The sequence below is a fragment of the Catharus ustulatus genome, chromosome 38, assembly GCF_009819885.2.
Source record: "Catharus ustulatus isolate bCatUst1 chromosome 38, bCatUst1.pri.v2, whole genome shotgun sequence".
NCBI classification, from domain to species: Eukaryota; Metazoa; Chordata; class Aves; order Passeriformes; family Turdidae; genus Catharus; species Catharus ustulatus.
The window spans coordinates 229,547-236,933 of NC_046258.1; the positions used below are offsets into that span (position 1 = coordinate 229,547).

Consider the following 7,387-nt stretch of genomic DNA (forward strand, 5'->3'; position numbering starts at 1 on the left):
CCCCAAAAATTTACCAAAAATTGAGCAAAATTGACCAAAAATTGACCAAAAATTAACCAGAAATTGACTGAAAAATTAATCAAAAATTTACCAGAAATTGACTTAAAAATTTACCAAAAAATTCCAAAAATGTACCAGAAATTACCAGAAATCAAGCAAAAATTTTACCAAAATTTTACAAAAAATTGACCAGAAACTCTAGCAAGAATAAACCAAGACATTCCAAAAATTAACAACAAAATCCCTGGAAATCTACAAGAAATTTACCAGAAATTGACAAAAATTAACAAGAATTTTACCAAAAAATTGCGAAAATTTACCCAAAAAATCCCCCAAATTTACCAGAAATTCACTAAAATTTCAGCAGAAATTGATAAAAAATTTCCCAAAAATTTATCAGAAACTGACCAAAAATTAACTAAAAATCTACCAGAAAATTTCAAAATATACCAGAAATTGACCAAAATTTTCCAAAATTGATAAAAAAAAATCCCAAAAATTTATCAGAAATTTGACCAAAAAATCACCAGAAATTGACCCAAAAATTTACCAAAAAATTACCAGAAAAAGTTCAAAATTTATCAGAAATTAACCAAAAAATCTGGCAAAAATTGACGAAAAATTTACCAAAATTGGTCCAAAAAATCAAAAAAAAAAACCAAAAAAATCCCCAAAATTACCAGAAATTGACCAAAAATTGACAAAAAATTCCCAAAAAATCCCAAAATAAATCAAAAATCCCCAAAAATTGACCCAAAATTACAAAAAAAAAATCACAAAAGTTGACCCAAAATTACCCAAAATTCACCAAAAAAATCCCCAAAACTTGACCAGAAATTGACCAGAAATTTACAAAAAAAATCCCCAAAATTTACTACAATCCACTAGAAATTTACTAGAAATTTACCATAAATTAGCCAAAAAATTACCAAAACCCCAAAAATTTACCAAAACTCAAAAAAGTTTTAAAAACACCTAAAAATTGACCAAAAATTAACCAGAAATTGATCAAAAATTAATCAAAAATTTACCAAAAAAAATTCCAAAAATTTACCAGAAATCAACCAAAACTTTCCCAAAATTAACCAAAATTTACCAGAAATTTACACAAAATTTACCAGAAACTGACAAAAATTACCAGAAATCGATCGAAAATTGATCAGAAATTTTCTAAAAATTACCAGAAAATTCTAAAAGTTACCCAACAAATCCCCCAAAAACGACCAGAAATTGACCGAAAATTAAACAGAAATTTACAACAAAATGACCAAAAATTTACCAGAAATTGACCAAAAATTTACCAAAAAATCCCCAAAAATTTAAAAAATAAACCCCAGAAATTGACTATAAATTGACCAAAAATTCACCAAAAACTCACCAAAAAAAAAATCACAAAAATTTACCCAAAAGTACCAAATATCGACCAAAAATTGATCAGAAATTGACCAAAAATTACAAAAATTTACCAAAAATCCTCAGAAATTGACCAGAAATTGACTAAAAATTTACAAAAAAATTCCAAAAATTGACCAAAAAATCCCCCAAAATTACCAGAAATTTACTAAAAATCTACCAAAAAATTACAAAAATTGGCCAGAAATTTACCAATAATAAGCCAAAAAATTCCAAAAATTAACAAAAAAATCCCTGAAAATCTACAAGAAACTTACCAGAAATTGACCAGAAATTCCCAGAAATTTACAAAAATTTATCACAAAATTCATCACAAATCAACCAAAAACTGACCAGAATTTTTACCAGAAATTTACAAGAAATTTTTTAAATTAAAAAAAAAAATTCCCAAAAATTTATCAGAAATTGACCAAAAAAACCCCCAAAATTCACCAGAAATTGACCAAAAATTTACAAAAAAAAATTTTATCAGAAAAATTTCAAAATCTACCAGAAATTGACCAAAAATCTCCCAAAAATTGACGAAAAATTTACCAAAATTGGTCCAAAATTCAAAAAAAATTACCAAAAAATCCCCAAAATTACAGAAATTGACCAAAAATTGACAAAAAATTTCCCAAAAAATCCCAAAAATTCACCAAAACATCCCCAAAAATTCCCCCCCATAATTCCAATCCCCAAATTTCCCCAAATTTTCCCAAACTTTTCCCCAAATTCTCACCTGGGCCGGGGGCGGCTCCGGTTGGGCCTTGGAGGGGCCGGGCTGGGCCTGGGGAGAGAAAAAAAAATGAGAAAAAATCCCAAAATTGCCCAAATTTGGAGAAAAAAAATTGGAATTTTTGAGAAAAATTTAAGGAAAAAATCAGGAATTTTGGGAGGAAAAAAAATTGGGAAAAAGATTCCAGAATTTCCAAAAAATTTGGGAAAAATTGGGAAAAATGTGGTTAAAAATTGGGAAAATTTGGCAATAAAAATTTCAGAATTTTGAGAAATTTGAGTGAAAATTTGGAGAAAAAGGAAAAAAATTGGAGAAAAAAATTCCAGAATTCCCAAAATATTTGGGAAAAATTTGGTAAAAAATTGGGAAAAATTTGGCAATAAAAATTTCAGAATTTTGAGAAATTTGAGTGAAAATTTGGAGAATTGGAAAAAATAATTGGGAAAAAAATTCCAGAATTTCCAAAAATATTGGGAAAAATTGGGAAAAATTTGGTAAAAAATTGGAAAAAATTAGCACAAAAAAATTTCAGAATTTTGGGAGGAATTTGAGTGAAAATTTGGAGAAGATGGAAAAAATTGGGGAAAAAATTCCAGAATTTCCAAAAAATTTGGGAAAAAATTGGGAAAAATTTGGTAAAAATTGGGAAAAATTTGGGAAAAAAATTCAGAATTTTGGGAGGAATTGAGTGAAAATTTCAGAAAAATAAAAAAATTGGGAATAAAAATCCAGAATTTAAAAATAATTTGGGAAAATTTGGGGGGAAACCTGAAGGGAAAATTGGGAACAAAAATGGAAAATTTGGGAGAAATTTGAGAAAAATTTGAGAAAATTAAAAAATTTCACGAGAAATTTGGGAAAAAAATTGGGGGAGATTTTGGAAAAATCTGGAATTTTTGGGGTAAAATTTGTGAATTTCAGTGAAAATTGGGAAAAAAAGGAGAAAATTGGGAAAAATCAGTTTCAAAAATGAAGAATTTTGAGGAAACCTGAGGGGAAAATTGGGACAAAAAAGGGAAAATTGGGAAAAATGAATTAAAAATGGAGAAAAAAAGGGGAAATTTTGGGAAAATTGAGGAAAATTTGGGAAAATTTGAGGAAATTTTGGTAAAAATTGATCCATAAAATGAAAATTTGGGAGTAAATTGAGGGGAAAAAATGGGAAAAAAACGGGAAAAATTGGGAAAAATGAAATTAAAAAATGGGGAGAAAAGAGGAAATTTTGGGAAAGTTGAGGAAAATTTGGGGGAAATTTTGGGGGAATTTTAGAGAAAATTGATTCAAAAATGAAAATTTGGAGGAAACCTGAGGGGAAAAATTGGGACAAAAAGGGGAAAATTGGGAAAAATGAATTAAAAATGGGAGGAAAAGGGAAAATTTTGGGGAAGTTTTGGGAAAATGAAGGAAAATTCTGGAAAAATTGATCAATAAACGAAAATTTGGGGGAAACCTGAGAAAAAAATGGGACAAAAAAGGGAAAAAATTGGGAAAAATTATTAAAAAATGGGGGAAAAAGAGGAAATTTTGGGAAATTGAGAGGAAATTTGGGGAAATTTTGGGGGAAATTCGGGAAGTTTTAGAGAAAATTGATCCAAAAATGAAAATTTGGGGAAAACCTGAGGGGAAAATTGGGACAAAAAGGGGCAAAAATGAACTAAAATGCGGAGAAAAAGGAAATTTTGGGAAAGTTGAGGAAATTTGGTGAAATTTTGGGGGAAATTTTAGAGAAAATTGATCCAAAAATGAAAATTTGGGGAAAACCTGAGGGAAAAATAGGACAAAAAGGGGAAAAATTGGGAAAAATAAATTTAAAAAGGGGAAAAAGAGGAAATTTTGGGAAAGTTGAGGAAAATTTGGGGAGATTTTGGGGGAAATTTTAGAGAAAATTGATCCAAAAATGAAAATTTGGGGAAAACCCTGAGGGGAAAAATGGGACAAAAGGGGAAAAATTGGAGAAAAAATGAACAAAAAAAGGGGAAATTTTGGGAAAAAAGGGGGAAAATTGGGGAAAAAAAATGAAATTTTTGTCACCTCCTCCTTCTTGTAGGGAGCCTCGAGCATGGCCTCGATGACGATGTCGAAGTCGTCTGACGTCATCGCGTCGGCCTGAGGGGATTGTGGGTAATTTTAGCACCGCAAATTTAAAAAAAAACTTAAAAAAATTTAAATAATTTTTTTGTTTTTCCTCACCGGGTCCGGCAGCGTTTTGGATCCCCCCGACTCCATCCCGGCTTGGGGTGGGGAGGTTTTTTTGGGGGGAAAAACCCCCGGATTCCGCTTTTTTGTTGTTTTTCTTCCTGCGGTGACGTCATGAAGGAAAGAATCGGCGGTGATGTCATCGGCAGCGCGGTGACGTCACCGCCCAAACCACGCCCCCTCCCGCCAAGCCACGCCCACGCCCCCCCTCCCCTCCACGGCTTTGGCGCCCCCTGGCGGCCGCCGCCCCTCAGGGCCCCGTTTCCCGCCCTTTCCCCCCCCGCCCCTCCCGCGCCCTCCCGCCGCTTCTCCCGCCGCTCCCCGTGACGTCACAGCGCGAGGGGCCCTGACGTCATGTCGCGACAGCGCTGCCGCCCTTACCGGCCCCCCCTGAGCCCCGAAGCGGCGGCGGCGCGGCGGCGGCCCCGGACGCGGCGGCAAAGATGGCGGCTGGCCTCCAGAACCTTCCCCCTCCTCCTTCGCCCTGCCCGCGCCGCTCGCCCCGCCCCTCGCTGCGCTACTATTGGTTGTCGCGCCGCGTTGCCGCGTTCTTATTGGTTGTCGGAGCTGTCAGTCAAAGCGTCGCGGCGCTGATTGGCTGCCAGGCCTCAAAGTGTCGGCGGCGCGGATTGGTGGATGAGAGGCGCGCGGTGATTGGCTGAGGGGAGGATGGGACGCGCCCCGCCCCTTCCCGCTGCGCCGTCGCCATGGCAACGCGGCCTAGCGCGGCCTGCAGAGCCTGCGCTCGAGTAAGGGGGAAACGCAGCGGCCAAAAAACGCCAAAAAAAGACGGAATTTGGGGAAAAAAAAATGGATTTTTGGGGAAAAAAAACCCCAGGATTTGGGATGGAAACGCACGGGGGAGGTGGGGAGCAGCGGCACGGGGTGGCAAGAAAGGGATTCGAGGCCGGCAAAAATAAGGCCGGGGTGGGGGGGGGGGGGGCAGAGCCAGAATTGACCCAAAAATATCCCAAAAATATCCCAAAATTCTTCCAAAATTCCGAATTTCGACTCAGTTGCCGCAGTTTTCCCGGTTCCTCCTGGTTTATCTCGGTTTTTCTGCTTTCAACCCGAAAATGCCTCTTTGTGGGGAGGTTTTGGGGTTTATTTTTATGCTTTTTCTGGGAACTTTAGGAAAGATTTTTTTTATTTTAAAAAAACTTTTCATTTGGGCTTCTAAAGATTTTTGGGGAAATTTGAAAGACATTTTGGGGATTTTAATGGGAATATTTTTTGTGTTTTGGTTTGGTTTGCTTTTTGTTTTTTTTGCCCTGGAATTTTTTGAGTGCATTTTATTTATTTTATTTTATCTTATTTTCTTTTATTTCACGAACTTTCAAAGAATTTTTTTGGTTCTTCTTAAGTTTTTTTTTTCCTGGGATTTGTCAGGAAATTTTTTATTTCCTTTTTTTTACCCATTTGGACCCAAATTCCCGCAGTTTTTGCCCCAAATTCCCCATTTTGGACCCAAATTTTCTTCAGTTTTCCCTCAATTCCCAAAGATTTGACCCCAAAATCCCCAATTTTCCTCCAAAATCCTCAAATTTCCCCCAAATTTCCCAAATTTCCCCCCCAAAATTCCTGATATTTTCCCCAAAATCCCCATTTTTTTTCCCCAAAATCCCCCAATTTCCCCTCAAAATCCCGATTTTTTTACCCAAAATCTCCAAATTTCCCACATTTTCCCCCCAAATCCTCAATTTTTACCTCAAATTTCCCAGATTTTCCCCCAAATTTCTCAGATTTCCACCCCAAAATCCCCATTTTTTTACCCCAAAATCCTCGAATATCCCCCAAAATCTCTAATTTCTCCCCAAAATCCCCATTTTTTTTTCCCAAAATCCTCAACTTTTCCCCAAAATTCCCCAAATTTTCACCCCCAAATCCCCAAATTTTCCCCCAAAGCCCCAATTTTTTTCCAAAATTTCTCCGATTTCCCCTCCAAAATCCCCATTTTTCCCCCAAATCCCCATTTTTTTCCAAGATTCCCTTTTTTCCCCCAAAATCCCCAAATTTCCCCCCAAAATCTCCAAATTTCTCCCCTAAACCCGTATTTTTTTTTTCCTAAATTTCTCAGATTTCCCCCCAAAATCCCCATTTTTTACCCAAAATTCCCCAAATTTTCCCCCAAAATCCCAGATTTTTTTACCCCAAATCCCCAAATCTACCCCCAATTTTCCATTTTTTACCCCAAAAATCCCCAAATTTTCCCCCAAACCCCCCAATTTTTTTTCTAAATTTCTCAGATTTTTCCCCCCAAATCCCAATTTTTCCCAAAATCCCCAACTTTTCCCCCAAATCTCCCCCAAATATCCCCAAATTTTCCCCAATAATCCCCATACTTTCCCCAAAAATCCCCAAATTTTCCCCCCAAATCCCCATTTTTTTCCCCAAAATCCCCAAATTTCTCCCAAAATTCCCAAATTTCCCCTCAAAATCCCCATTTTTTTACCCAAAATCTCCAAACTTCCCACATTTCCCCCCAAAATCCTCAATTTTTAACTTCAAATTTCCCAGATTTTCCCCCAAATTTCTCAGATTTCCACCCCAAAATCCCCATTTTTTTACCAAAATCCTCAAATTTCCCCCAAAATCTCTAAATTTCTCCCCCAAATCCCCATTTTTTTCCCCAAAATCCTCAACTTTTCCCCAAAATCCCCAAATTTTTCACCCCAAAATCCCCAAATTTTCCCCCAAACCCCAATTTTTTCCCTGAATTTCTCAGATTTTCCCCCCAAAATCTCCAAATTTCCCCCCCAAAAATCCCCAAATTTTCCCTAAAATCTCTAAATTTCCCCCAAAATCCCCATTTTTTCCCCAAAATCCCCAAGTTCCTCCCCAAAATCCACAAATCTTCCCCCCCAAAATCCCCATTTTTTCCCAAAATCCCCAAATTTCACCCAAAAATCCCCAAATTTTCCCCAATTCCTATATTTCACCCCAAAATCCCTATTTTTTACCCAAAATCTCCAAATTTCCCACATTTCCCCCCCCAAAACCCTCAATTTTTACCTCAAATTTCCCAGATTTTCCCCCAAATTTCTCATATTTCCATCCCAA

At 36.6% G+C, this 7,387-nt stretch overlaps 1 long non-coding RNA gene across 1 annotated transcript; it reads right to left on the bottom strand.

Moving 5' to 3' along the window:
- Positions 1–2,131: 2,131 nt before the first annotated feature.
- On the bottom strand, positions 2,132–4,730 carry LOC117010132. Its single transcript, XR_004420572.1, has 4 exons — positions 4,709–4,730; positions 4,322–4,428; positions 4,163–4,237; positions 2,132–2,182 (listed from the first exon to the last, which is right to left on the bottom strand). It is a non-coding gene; the product is annotated as an uncharacterized LOC117010132 (long non-coding RNA).
- Between the last annotated feature and the right edge of the window lie 2,657 nt (positions 4,731–7,387).